General features: G+C 35.6%; 1 long non-coding RNA gene and 2 other non-coding genes across 3 annotated transcripts; 2 read left to right on the plus strand and 1 right to left on the minus strand.

The window, feature by feature from the left end:
• The first annotated feature begins 6620 nt into the window (after nt 1–6620).
• Nucleotides 6621–6693, plus strand: trnav-aac (transfer RNA valine (anticodon AAC)). Its single transcript has one exon. It is a non-coding gene; the product is annotated as a tRNA-Val (tRNA).
• A 572-nt stretch (nt 6694–7265) lies between these two features.
• On the minus strand, nt 7266–7338 carry trnav-cac (transfer RNA valine (anticodon CAC)). The gene has a single exon. It is a non-coding gene; the product is annotated as a tRNA-Val (tRNA).
• Nucleotides 7339–9621: 2283 nt separating this feature from the next.
• On the plus strand, nt 9622–15103 carry LOC130237256 (uncharacterized). Its single transcript, XR_008838532.1, has 3 exons — nt 9622–9746; nt 13536–13666; nt 14800–15103. It is a non-coding gene; the product is annotated as an uncharacterized LOC130237256 (long non-coding RNA).
• Nucleotides 15104–15356: the final 253 nt, after the last annotated feature.

Raw genomic sequence — 15356 nt, forward strand, 5'->3', positions numbered from 1 at the left:
TTATCCAGCATATGATTTACACAGCGGATGCCCTTCTGCAACCTAGAACTTGGAAACACTCCTAAACTCTCACATTCACACACATACTGTACACTACGGCCAATTTAGTTCATTCAATTCACTTATACCACATGTCCTTGGATTGTGGGGGAAACCGGAGCAGCCGGAGGAAACCCACACAAACACGGGGAGAACATGCAAACTAGTACAAACATGACAACTGAGCCAGACGGGACTCAAACTAGCGACCTTCTTGCTGTGAAGCGACAGTGCTAACCACTTGGTCACTGTGTCGCCTACACTAGTTTATTTTAATGACACATTTCAGACTATATACAATAGGGCTGCACGGTTCATCGAAAAAAGATCACGATCTCGATTCGACCTACACACGATCTTAATTCAGCTTTTTCTACGATTCAGCCAATTATATTTTCAAGGTCCGGAGAGAAGCAAGGCAGTCACACAAATCTTCACAGCAACATTGACACCTTCAAATGGTGTTAAAAGTGTCACATGCTGTATTTATAAGGTATAATTCACCCAAAAATGTAATTTTTGTCTTCATGTAATAATGTTTTCGTGGCCGCGAAATCACACGTGAGCTGACCGCTAGCTGTTTATTTACTTCCAAGAACGCGTGTGTGCCGTCTATGATGCCTACTTTAGTGAACAGACGCTGCATAGGCTGTGAATAACAGGTAATAAAGTTGTAAATGTTTGAGGGCCGTGCGGGAGGTTTGATTTGCATGTATGTGTTTTTTTTCCTCACAGTGATGGCGGCCATGCACATTTAAATGATCATATGGCATATTAGAGTTATGATTACGACAAGCATTTGATATGTTTTTTCTTTCATAGCGAACACAAAGTGTTGTGCCTGAAAATAAATGTTTACTGTGTCAGTATAACAACCCTAACCTATATTTAATGTTGATTAAAATTCAAGAAGGAATCTGATAATGACAAAATTCCAATTTTACCAGTGTAAACAAATGGTCTAATAATTTTGTCAACAACAGATGACAAGAACATGTTTTAAACATAATAAATCAACTTCAGAATTATGAATAGTTATATTCTGATGTCATCATTTACTGTGAATGAACAAACAGGACATATTGAAAGTCTGTTCAAGTCCACTATAAGCAGCAGTATACATACACATCGGCCTAATATTATTATTATAGTTGTTGTTTTACCATATTTTTCAGAATTAACAATTATAATAGGCTAATCATATTAACCTTTATTTTACATTTACAGAATCGTGAGAAAAATCGCGATCTTGATTTTAAGCAAAAAAAAATCATGATTCACATTTTAGCCAGAATCGTGCAGCCCAAATATATAATCAGAATTGTCAACTTTAAGTGTATTTTACAGTGTTGACTAACAATCTCTCTCTCTCCTTGTACAGACTGCTGTGATCTTATTGAAAAGTGTCTGAATCAAGACCTGTCGACACTGGAGGAGGTCTTAGAGCACGAGTGGATGAAGAAGCTGTGAATGAAGACGGGATGAAGGTAAATGCAACTGATCCTGAAGAAACTAAATTGATAACACTTGGACACACAAAGCTGATGATCGGCCAGTGTCAGATTAGTTTTGGCATCTTTATGTTTGCTAGGATGCTATTGTACACTTAAAACTCAGCAAAATTCACAAGTATAAAGCTTTTTTTGTTAGCAAAGTGCTATGCAGGTAAACCTCACTCCTCTACCAACCCAGGTGCTCTAGCGACAGATGCTAGAGGCCATGGTCTTTAGTATGGAGTCAATCTAGGGCTATATATACTTGCAAAATAAAAGTAATTTTGCAAACAAAAATAAAGAATTGAGCAAAAAAAAAAATAATTAATGGAAATCTCCAAAAATCACAAAGCGAAAATTTATTTTCGAGAAATAAAAATTTATTTTGCTAACAAAAATAAAGAACTGCAAAGGGAAAAATAAGTTTTAAGAAATAAAAATGAAATTTGCAAACAAAACAAGAACAAACATTATTTATATATTTGCAATTAAAAAAAATGTATATATATATATATATATATATATATATATAAACATTTTTGTAGCATTGCCTTTACAAAACCCATCCAGTCAATTGCAATGCTCATTTTCATTTGCTTTTTAGTCAACTCTGAGTTTGCGATGCTGTTTTCAATTTGCACTTCATGTTTCTGCACATTTCACTCTGTGGCCCTGTTTTTACAAGGGGGCGGAGTCAAGGGAACTTGGGCATTTATGGCAGGCCCGGACCTACTGGGCTGTAAGACCACCTCAGTGATACTGTGTCTCCAGGTGATGACATCGCTTAAATGGAGGCAGGTCCGGGCCTGTAAATGCTCAAGTTACATTGACTCCGCCCCCTTGTAAAAACAGGGCCACAAAGTGAAACGCGAACAATTAAATTGCAATTTTTTTTTTTTTTTGCAAATTTCTCAAAACCTAATTTTCCCTTTGAGTTCTTTATTTTTGTTAGCAAAATTAATTTTTATTTCTCAAAAAATAATTTTCGCTTTGTGATTTTTGGAGATTTGCATTTGTTTATTTATTTTGCTCAATACTTTATTTTTTGTTTGCTAAACTTTCTTTCATTTTGCAAGTATATATGGCCCTAAACTGACTCCATACTATGTTTTATCAGTTGATTGCTGGAGCTTTAAGGGGCTGTTCACAGACAAGATGATTTTTATCTAAATTTGAGCCAGAAAGATTCTAGACATGTTTTTCTTCTTTTGTTTTCCTCAGTTAAGACCTCCTCACACAAAGCATCAAAATCGTCAAAACAGCAGTCGACTCCAAGAATCTACATCTGAGTGCAGTGGCCCACATGCAGAGCATCAAATAGAAAAATATGATAAAAAGATTGTAAATGTTTGAGAATATTTGTGAAACATGTTTCTTCTTCTCAGTGTCAGTATATTGTGCACGAGCGCTCTCGTGAATGTGACCCTGACACTGATGAAAAGAATAAAGTCTTTTTTTATGTGCACACAAATGTCTTATCATTGCTTCATTATGTACAGATTATGCCTTCGGTGGTTCTATTTGAATATTCTAAATGTATGAAAATATTTGTGAAACATGTTTCTTCTCCTTAGTGTCAGTATATTGTGCACGTTCATGAGCACTGTATAGCCCTCTCCAGATGCCCACACGTGACTTCTTCTGTATAAAACAAAGCACAGGTGCATCTGAGGTATACGTAAGCAACTTGACTGAGTGAGACACACATAGAAAGAGCACAGCGCTTGTGAATGTGCCCCTGACCTTGAGGAAAAGAAACTTTAAAGCAGGGGTGCCCAAATATTTACTTATGAAGGGCCAAAAACCAAACTTGATTTAGGCTAGTGGGCAAATATAGGTAAATAAAGTTGCCATGGGTAATTTCCTAATTAATTTAATAATATTTAAAAATAACTAGAAACATTGCTTTTCTTTATAAACTAATACAGCATCATTTATTATGTTTTATAGTGAAATTATTACAAAAAAAACATAATAATCTCATTTATAACAAAATGGAACACTGTTGAATAAAGCACTAGTTTTTGCCTTGATTTGCTCACCAAAGTCTTCTATCCATGGAGTGACAATATTTCACTGTACATTTTTAAAAATCTGATTCATTTACAACGTTTAATTGAAACATTTTATTTCAGTTTGCTTTTTGTAGCTCAGCAATAAAAAAAAACTAACAAAAAATCTCTTTTAAAGATCTCTTTTAAAGGCATTTGCCCCAACCCTCTCCATCCTTCTCACGTTCTTCTCAGATGGGATGTAGGCAAAATCAAAGGTTTTGATTTAACAATATGGTCTATTTTGAGAAGGTTTTTGGTTCTTTTTCGTCTAGATCTTGCAAATTTGATACAATTTTTTGGTTTTATTTATTTATTTATTTATTTATTTATTCATTCATGTACAGGATTTTATTGTGAAAAGTAAAGAATTTCATTGTATAAGAAGATATGTTTTCCACTTTGCACATGTTCATATAAAATGATGATGTTGAGATGATGTTCTAAATTTGCATTTCTTAATAAAATATATATGTATATAATAAAGTGACTGCTGATTTGTTTATTATAAGATATAGAGTGTTTTTTTTTTATTTGGGACAGGGTTGTTAAATACAGACATGAACAAATTTAACACAAAAAAATGCCTGAAAAGTGATATTGGTTACCACCATTTCACCACACAAATAATAATAAGCATAATGGCAAATGTGCAGTCTGGAGTTGCAACAAGTTCCCGGTCATACTTTATTTTGATGGTCCGTTTGTTGTTAAGTTACATTGCATGTCAACTAATTCTCATTAGATTATAAGTAGACTGTTAGGTTGGGGTTAGGGTTAGTTAGTTGACCTGTACTTGCAAAGTTTCTTATAGTCAGTTGAAGGAGCAGTATCAGCAGATATTAAGCAGACAGTCTACTAATACTCAAATGGACCATTAAAATAAAGTGTTACCAAGATCCCTGAACAAATGATATAGGTTGTGTTTGTTTCAACTGGTCACATTGTATGATTACACTGACTGCAGATTAATTGCTGATAAAAATCTTCCAGGTAGTTTCTCAAAACAAACTGTGCCAGAAAGAAAACGGTTATTATTATGATTATTATTATTAGTAGTAGTAGTAGTAATAGTAGTAGTAGTAGTAGTATTAACAATTAAACATTGTTAAAAGGTGATATGAACGCAAACCAAATATCCTAATATTAATTTCCCCCCTTAAAGGCAATGTCATATACGGTGTATGAAATAGAGAACAGAGGATGCACTTTTAATGCATCATTCTGCAAGTTGAGAATTACATTTCACAGGTAAGAATGATTTCCTACAATAAAAATATTTGACAAAAGCTATCAAAACAGTTGGTCTACAACAGATCTATAATAACAGAAATTAAAACAAAAGCAAAGAGCAAAAATATGAATACATTTAGAAAGATACAATGTACTTAAAATGACATACTGTTTCAATAAACCAAAACTATATATTATTTGTGGACAGTAATAAAGCCGTTTTTTTATTAAACCCCAGTCCTCACAAATTTTCAACCGTGATTTCTTCCCGCCTCTGCTTGGCAAAAGGGAGAAACGATTTCCTTCTGAGTGATTTTTAGCATTATTACATTATTTTGCCTTTAGGGGCGCAACAGAGACCGTCTCATGCCCTAAGGGTTGTGTTCAGGGTAGAAAGGGTAAGAAGCTCAACAGAATTGTTTGTGATTGGCCAGAAAGGGTATCGATGCGCTCGCTTCATTCTGCGTTAACACAGTAGGCTATATTAACAGGGGAACTAGAATTCTGTAACTATTAGAATTACCATACTGGTCATTCTGACCGTTCTCATATAAAACGTCATATTGTCACATCATATTTACATTCAAAGCTTCTATTGAGATATTAAAACTAAGCTCTGAATGTCTTTCATCATATTTGATGACACCATCACCCTAATATTATGTTTTTTGGTAATAAAGCCTATAAATATGTAGTTAAGATACTAAACACGCAAAGGTCTGGGCCTCGTTTTCATTTTCACTTTAAAACAGGAGCTATTTCCCTTCACAGAATATTCTGGTTTGAAAGATATATCTGAAGTAAATTTATGTTTTTGCTATGAGAAAGTTATGTTTATGTTAACAGGAAGTTGCTAGGCAAAAAAATGCATGCTTATTTAAAGTCACAGCGAAAAGTAGCAGACATGCATGCAGTCATTTTGACCAATATGGCAATTAAAGGTAGAAATGCTCAGTTCTTTACTGTTTTGTAATTTAAAAAATAACAATGTTAGAAAGAAATACAGATATTTAGGAATAATAACGATTAATCTGCTGATGCATGAGCTGATTGACAATGTTTTTAAATGACCCCCCCCCCCCCCCCCCCCTCTTGTGGATCATTTACGTAGTGTCGCGTAGTGTGAACACCACAGCGATTAAAAGACACAAAATCAAGTCATGTAGTGTGAACAGCACAGTGATCTGTTTAAAATCCTGTAGTGTGAACTAGGGTTAAAGTGTAGTTCACTTCTTTTCTAGTGATCTGTACTCCACAGGATTGTCAGAGCTCATTTCTGAACAGAACATCTAATAAACAGAGAAGGTAAGCAGGTTTTTTTATTATTTCCAAAATCAGAAATTAAAGTTTATTTGTATAGCGCTTTTCACAATAATTATTGTTTCAAATCAGCTTTACAAAAGGTGCACATTATTCATTATATATGATTATTACAATCAAATTCAGAAATGTTAAGGTTAGCAGTTACCATAACTTTATTAGTAACTAAAAACGAATTAACTAGTCAATAGTATCAGTTAAACAGTTAAAGTTATAATATAGTTATTGTGAAATATATAAAATTGTTATAAAGTTATTTTAAAAGCTTTTTTTCTTTTGTGCCATATGACAAATTGACTGTAAATATGTTATCACAGATATTTTCTAGGTTAAACATTAACTGTGCAAAAGTGACCAAAACATGCAAATTAAGTGCACAAATATCATCCTCATGTTTATATTTGTACATTGAGTCCGCCGTGTAATTTGGCAGTTTTGTCTATTAACACTTTTTTTAAAAGTAACATGGCAAATGATAATCAGGGTTTCCGTAGTGTAGTGGTTATCACGTTCGCCTAACACGCGAAAGGTCCCCGGTTCGAAACCGGGCGGAAACAACGTTTTAGAATTTGTGAGGAAAAAGTTTCCGTTACAGACTGAAGAACATGTGGCTCTTACCAGCTGGTTGGTTCTTTGGAGGTTGATTTTAATAGAAGGCCAGTAACTTTTTAGACAGACTGTACTGTTCTTTGTACAAAGCTGTTGTCATGTTGGTCATTATGTTGGTTTATTTCAGTGATTATTTAATTGTTTCTGATAACATCTGAATGGATTTAAAATAAAATAATTATGACTGTCATCCATCTATTGATGTATAAAACTCATCACTTTAAGAGGCATTTGGACTTTCACGTTTTAATGCTGAAAACAACAAGTTCTACTTTTTTTATTATCACTTACAATAAAAGAATGGTAATGACCATCAGGTTTTAACCATTAGATTCATCTAAATTAAGATTTTTCTAACTGGGTTAGCAATACAAAAACTTGTACTTTCAAAGAACATGATCCACCATTTCCTGACTGTTGTGTGGTAGTAATCGAGCTGGACTCTAGAAACCATCTCAAAGTTAAAACCCTGTTTGAAGAACTATTTTTAGTAAGGCTCTTATTTCAAAAAGCCACACGTTGTTTCCGCCCGGTTTCGAACCGGGGACCTTTCGCGTGTGAGGCGAACGTGATAACCACTACACTACGGAAACTGGTTCAGTAAAGCACTCCCATTCTTAGTTAGCACTATACTGCACTATTTAGCACTATATTTAGCACTATATTTAGCACTGACTATAAAGTCAGACAGGAGCAAAACAGCAACCCTGTAAGAAACTAAAGCTAAAAGAAACTAAAACTGTTTGAAGGTCTTTTTTTTGCTACTTCTCAAGTTAGCAAACTGTTAGCAAACAAGCTTACTAGTTTGGAAGAAACAACATTTATTCTTCCAACTACCATAATATGTAAAGAAATTAAATACAACTCCAAGTACATTCATTGTAATTATTGTGCTTCAACTGTTACTAATTCTGTGGTACTTACAAGAAAGAGGTTTTCCATTATTTTGGTTAAGAAGAGGGGCTTTTTCCTCATAAATCTCACCTCCTACTGTTGTACACTTGATTGTTTATTCTTTGTCCAAGGCAAGCCCTTCCATCTAGCTGAGCACCAATGAACAAAAGCAAGGAAACACACGTGTTAAAACAGACACATACATACAGTACACGACAGCAAAAGTCTTAGGCCACTACTATTTTCACAGAAAAAGGTTAAAGTCGGCCATATCCATATTTTTCCTATAGCATGTCAGTTTGAAATATTAATTTACATTTCCAAACATTAGCATACTAGACTTAGCATACTGCTAGTATGATTAGTATAACGTTAACATTTAGCAATGTTCTTGGAATGCGTTATCTTGTTTTAGAATATTGCTAGCATATTTTAGCAATAATTATAATGTTATTAATATATTTAGCACAAGGTAGGCTAAGAATGAATTACCCTTTTGCTAGGAAACACTTTGCTAGCTATTGACGTTACTATGTTGTAACATTGTGTGATCATAAAATTGCACACTGTTGACACATGAGAAACATGTTTCATCACACTGCTATTGTAAATTAGCATGTTGCTAGCATGTTTAACATGTTATTAGTGTACATTAATAGGTTTATATCATGTTTTAGTACATGGCTAACATGTTAGCATAAATTTCACAGGCTGCTGGCATTTTTGTAATATGTTGAAAGCAGTTGTTTATATTCTGTTTAGTTGTTTTAACATTATCAGCATGTAATAAAAATGTTATCTTTTTTTAACATAGATAATGTTTTTCTGTGTAGAATGCTATTATGAATTAACACATTAATTGCTCTGTTGCTGAGCGTAAGGCACTGCAGCGGGTGGTGAAAACTGCCCAACGCATCACAGGGACTACACTGCCAGCCATAGAGGACATCCAGAAGAAACACTGTCTGCGCCGAGCACAAAGTATTCTTAAGGACACCTCTCACCCTGCTCACAGACTGTTTTCTCTCCTGCCTTCCGGCAGGTGCTTCAGGCTTCTCCGGACAAAAACCAGCAGACTGAGGAACAGCTTTTTCCCCAGAGCTGTCTTCCTTTTGAACTCTGCCCCTCACTGACTCTTTTGCCCCCCCCCCCACCCCCCACTCTCCTCTAACTTATACTCCTCACAATCACTGCACTGTTTAACATTTGCACATTTAAAGTTTGCACATATTCATTGCACTGATTCACTTATTTGAACTGGACATACCCACTGCACATGGACATTTGTAATTATTTTTATCTATCTGCACACGTCTGCTATTAATAGTATCCTATACATATATTCATTTATTGTAAATCTGTTCATAGCTAATACAACCTGTATATAATGTTCATAGTAAATCCATCTGTAAATATTACCATAGTTTTTCTATAACTGCACTTTATAACTTATACCTGTATCCTGCACTTGCTGCTATTGGACTGCTGGTTAGACCTAAACTGCATTTCGTTGCCTTGTACGTGTACATGTGTAATGACAATAAAGTTGAATCTAATCTAATCTAATCTAATTATAGCATGTTTTAGTACATAAAGACAGAAAGATTGAATGAAATTGAAATTACCATGTTGCTACCAAAGTTAAACAGGTTGTTCAAATGATCTGGGCTGCTTGCTAGGATTTGCTAGTGATAAATAAATTATACCTGATGGTCAATCTGGCCTGCCATCGTGAGTCTGACCTGACACCGAGCCCCAATCCAAGTCTTGTTTGTTTGTTTGTTTGTTTGTTTGTTTATTTCATTAATGTTTTCCCCCTCGGGGTAGTTTATTTTGCTTTTTATTTTATTTTATTTTAAATAAAAACCCATTTAGTCCTGGTTCCTTTCCCCTACTGTAACGCCACGCCAGCAGAGGGAGCCCTCGCCCGACTACTGACTCAGCTCCGCTCCCTCTGCGGCCACTTCCTGTTTGAACAGTATTTCAATGAGTGCTCAGGCCATGCTTCTTTGCGAAGTATTGCCAGTTTATCCTGCCTTACCAAGCGTTGTTCCTTAGTGACTTTCATGACTGCTATCCTGTGTATGACCCTGCCTGCCTTGATCACGTACGTTCTCTGTCTTTGCCCTTTTGATCTGTTTTGGACTGATTGTTGTGTTACTGAACTTCTGCCTGCTCTTATACTACGTTGCCTGGATTTGCCCCTGTGTTTGTTGTTTGGATTGGATTGCTTATATGTTGCCGACTCTCTGCTTGTTCACTCGTTGATGTCTCTGCCTAACCCCTTAAATAAACTTCTGCACATGGATTCTAACACCGCCTCAGCTCCCTCGTTACACCTACACAAACCGTGACAGTTTACCACGCTACTGAATATTTGGTCTGAAATAGCATGTAGGTATGGCTTAGTAATAAGTGTAGTTCCTGCACCCCATCGGCCAACCACTAAGTATACAGAAGTCGCTTTAGGACAAAGCGCGTGAGAGAGTGAGACCAGCGATCCTTGCATGCATGAAATATTGCACATTATGACAAGTTTTGCTTGCTAACTACAAAACTGAAAACATGCTAAATATAATACAGCTTTTCATTTAGAACTGTAGTATTATAAAGTACTATAATGTTTTCTAACTGGCAAATGACATGATCTAGTGTGTCTCTGTCATCTTTAATGTGCATGTTCGTGATTTTAAGAGGCGTGGCTTTGGACAGCGGGGGAGGGACTGTGTTTCCACAGATAATATGCTAACAGATAGCATTTTGGCAGATCACCTACTGCACATTTAACTAGTAGATGAGTATGTCGGCTTGTTCAAGACTTGGACCCTCAAATTATTTTCAGATCACCCATCAACAGTTAACCTCTGATATAGAAATTGGAAAGAGAGGAACCAGTTTCTGAGAATCCTGTCATATGCTGTAAATATTTGACAATGGGCAGAACCCAGCTTTGTGCGAGGTAACTTGGCCCCTCAAGCATCCGACAGGCAAAGTGAGCTGCTCTAATAGGCTCCAGCTGCCTGCGTCTCTGCGCTGGGGGAGAAGTGGAGGTGTTCTCTCGAGCAGAGCACTCAACTAATTACACTTCTGTTAAGTGCTGTGATTTCATGCTGATAGATGACCCAGATTTCAGTTTTATGGAACAGATTTGTTGTGTGAAATAGTTTTTCTGTAGACCAAGTGGTTTTCAACTTTTTGACTTTATAAACATTTTAACCCAATTCTTTTAACTCCTCATGTAACATTCATTAATAGAACTATAAATTATTACATAACATATTATTCGCAGAATCTAGAAGTGTGGGTTTAGGTAATTCTGTTTGTTTCTAGACGTTTAAAGAACTGTTTGTGTTAAGGGAGGGAAAAGAATATCATTTCAATTTCAGTTGATTTTTTTAAAAGAATTATATCGCTGTAGACATTTACAACTTTTTACTTAAATCAATAAACAAAACAGTTTTTCCATGAATATTTCAGCACCTTGAGTCGCGTTTAGTCATTTGTACCATTTTCTGCACACAGGTGTTAGCATGAACATTAAGTTGCTGGCTGCAATTCACTTAATGGCCACTGGTGTCGCTAAAACTATCCAAAAATCAGTCAACTGCACTATAAAACAAGCACAGAAAATCATAAAGAGGTGGTCCACTACGATATCATATTTTATACAACAGTTCTGTCTAGTTCACGAATCTGACTGATAGCTGTGCAGTATTCTGCAATAACAGAACTCGTACAGCCTCTTCACTCTTGTGTATTACTCTGCCCACACGACCGGCAAGCAGAGGACTACAGTTGACAAATATTGCAGCTGTTGGACAACATAATGTACTTTTGAGGGTTTTTAGTCAAGAATGTAGTTGTTTTGTAGCAGAGTAAAGACATTTGAGTTGTTCATCCGCATAATAAGCCCTTAGAAGGGAAAAATTCCGTGTAAAACTACAAACTACAGCTGATCAAATCATTATAAATACTGATGGCATTTCATGCCGTTCAGCCTTATAATCTTAAAATGTCAGCAAAATCACCTGTTTTGTCATCACTTTAGACATTACGCTAGAGAATCATTCAAATACTAGCTCTAAAGTGACGTTTGTGAAGTAGCAACGGTTTCTGATAAAAGCTGCAGACTTTCCGTGCTTGATTTTCTTTTTTATATACACGATTATGCGGTCGAATTGTTGTATAAATGCAATATCACACGAGTAGCAGTACGATGTGGCTGTATATCGTCACTAGTGGGACACAACACACGCCTCCGACCAGTGCCGATATACAGCCACATCGCCCTGTTGCTCGTGTTATATTGCTCATTTAAACTTTGTTCACACAGCTACATTACACATGAACTAAACAACATCTCTGAATGTAATACGCTCAAAGTTCAATGCAAAGGGAGACATTGGCGTTTACAGAGTTAGCTTAGCAAAGCCTACAGCGAACAAAGTTTTGGGACTACAAAAAAATAATATATCCAGGTTAATGCAATCCCTTTAAGTTTATGTGTATTCACCACGCGCATACACCCCATGCAGTAAAGGGGCGTGGCCAGAGGCACTGTAATGTTATAGCAGAGAAAGTTAAAATGCTGTCCAAACGCTGCTGTTTCCACAGAGAGTTGCTGTTCTGTTTCTATATTTGGGCTTCCAAAGGACACGACATAAAGAGAGAAGTGCTTACAATTTAAATTAAGTTCCAGAGAATTAAAAAAAGATATAGCTCTAACATTTGACAAAGGACAGCTTCCAGAATCTCTCTCAGTTCGGTGCTGAACTCAGCTATAAACTCCTCTAAAAAGAAGCAGCTCCAGTCATAACAGCAGAAGCTGTGGATTGTGAGCCACAACCTGGAAGTATTTTTATTTGTTAAAATTGATCAATTACATGCAGCATATTGTCTAGCGTTAATGGTATGTTGTAGCAAGGACTTAAACGAGGATGTAAACAACAGGAAATGCTTTTTGGCACTGTTAACAATTTAGCTACAAATTCATATTTATCAGTCAAACCGCTGTAAACACCCACAATCTTCACCAGCTCTGCAGTGTCTCTGTATGCAGCCGGCTTCCCAGAGTTCTACATCTCACATAACAAATTCACAAAAGATATGTGAACGTTTCATATTATTTACACATGCTTATTCCAAATATATGTGAAGGACACTTGTCAGATTTTATTTTAGAGAGCAGGTGTGAGGTTCAGCTGTGTCCTCTTCATTTTATGTCTTATTCAGGCTCACACTGACACAGCTACACTGACTGACAGTATTTACACAGCAGAGTTAGAGCTAGAGCTAGTAGAGATGTGACTGGACATGATGCTTCCTGGTGACGTGATCCGCTAATCACAGCACATTATGTTAGCTGACCAATCCCTGCAAAATCCTCGTAAGTGCCATCTAAAATATCCATAGAAAATGAACATTTTTCTTAACCTTCTTTGTTTATGTTGAAATATTTCACTTTAAAGAACAAGAAAAGGACTTAAATCTTTGCTAAAAAAGTGATATTACTGAACATGCACACAGGAGCCTGATTAAAAAATTCTCATTTTACAGGAAAATTTCAGATGGCATTTAGAGGTTTTTGTATCTAAACTCTTCATATACTTCTGTTCACCACTGCAAGGACAAAATGACTTTATCCTCATTAATGTTCCACAAAAGAAAAAACCTCATACAGGTTTGAAATGAAATGAGGGGAAATAAATAATGACAATTTTCATTTTTGGGTGAACTGTTCCCTTTAAAAAAAAAAAAGAAAAGAAAATACTCCAGGAACCGAGGCCACTAAAAGTAGGCGGTCACTGTTGTGCTACACTCAGTCATGCATTCTTCTGCTCACGCACACTTGTTCATCGATTTACTTCTCTCTTTTTCTTTATTCATCTCTTACCAGTTTTTTTTGGCCCACCTGTAGCAGAAGACACAGCCTGAGTCTTGATGGTGCTGGATAGAGGACAGGAGAAGGACAATGGGACATTTGAGAAGTCCTTCTCATGATGATGAACACTATGAAGAGACACATTGGTAGGTTAATGGATCTCTGTCCATCAATTCTACTGTTATATGTACATACAGCAAGCCTGTTTGTTCAGGAATGCATAACTTCCAGTGAAAGCTGTAAATCAGTATGTGGTGACAGGTTTAGATTACAATTGAAGAGAAGCAAGCTGTTTGCTTTCAAACAGCTTTTTTTCTAATCGGGTCCACTGAAAGTTTATGGAGGAGGTAAAAGTGAATAGGATTTATTTTCTGTGTGGAAAAAAAGACGTTTGTAATGCTACAACTGTATGTATTACATGATGTAATGTATCGATGTAATGTAATGTATTGCGTGGTCGAAACACCCACCCCCCCCACTGACAAAGTCCAGAATTTGGCCCCTATATTAACTCATTTGTCCCTTTTTTTGACAGTATGCCATCATAAATTGTGAAAATAACTGATAAAAGAAGGCTTTGACAAATTATATGTTTAATAATTCAAATGTACAAATTCTGACTGAGGAAATGAGCTGGCCAGAATGTTATTTATCTGCAGGGTACAGTTTTTAATGTGTTTAGTTCGTTTTTAATTCGTTTGAACAGATTCCTATTTTTTTAATGATGCATGATGATAATTTGGATTTTAAAAATAAGTATTTTTCACAATTCTTTATTCTAAATTTTAAATGTAAAATTTTAATCTCATAACATTATTTATAAAATTGTAATAACTTAGTTTAAACGCACATTTCTAAACACTTTGTGGTAAAATAGTATGTTAAGCACTTAGACAAAATTGTATGAATATTTTAGTTGCTTTAAAAAGTGTGGTTATGATCATCATCCGACAAGCTAATGCAGCAAAGATTAGTGCTTGAAATGTAACTAAAATGCAGTATTTGAATCTCATAATTTAATAGAAATTGAGGAGAATGACTGCAAAAAGCTCCACTTTTTGAGAAAAAAACAAAAAAACACCCCTTTCAATAGGCTGGCTACGGGCCTGTAATTCACACAAATAAATGTAAAGCAAATTTTACTATACCTTTCCCCAGCGCCCAGTCTTACACTGAGGGCACCGCCCACTTTTGCTTTTATGGGCAGTTCTTCTCTGGGATTGGAAAGCCTAAATGACTGACACAAGTCACATTACAGCACTTAAATCTTCTGCCACAGGACGCACAGCACTGCAGGAAACAGAAAAGGGTTAAAGTGAAGTTGCTTGAGGAACAAGCCCAATTAATGCGCCGTTTGAGGTGATTATGTCTGCTTTTGAATATGATTGGTGTACTGTATGTATGGTGTATTAACTTGTTAATCATTGTAATTTAATTAATGTATTACTATTGTAAAGGCATGTGAAAATTAATACAAGGATATTTACAGTGTAAGAAGACAACAACATGATATATGATGTGAGCAGCAAAATCAGTTGTACGTTAGGTTTACTATTAATTATTTGCAGTGCAAGTATGTGATCCTGAACCACAAAACCGTAAGTGTTTTTGTTTATTTGTTGTTGTTGTTTTTACTTGAAAGCTGTAAATTAGGTTTGCATTGTTGTTTGTTTTGCTAGGAAAGAACTACATTTGACCAAAATGTTGTTGACCAAGATTTGAGGGTTCAAAAACAATAAATACTGAGAAAATAGCATCTAAAAATTGTCTAAATAAAGTGCCTATTGCACATTATTAATGAAAAACTGACTTTTGATATATTTACAGTTGGAAAAT

Source organism: Danio aesculapii, chromosome 11 (genome assembly GCF_903798145.1).
Source record: "Danio aesculapii chromosome 11, fDanAes4.1, whole genome shotgun sequence".
Classification (NCBI taxonomy): domain Eukaryota; kingdom Metazoa; phylum Chordata; class Actinopteri; order Cypriniformes; family Danionidae; genus Danio; species Danio aesculapii.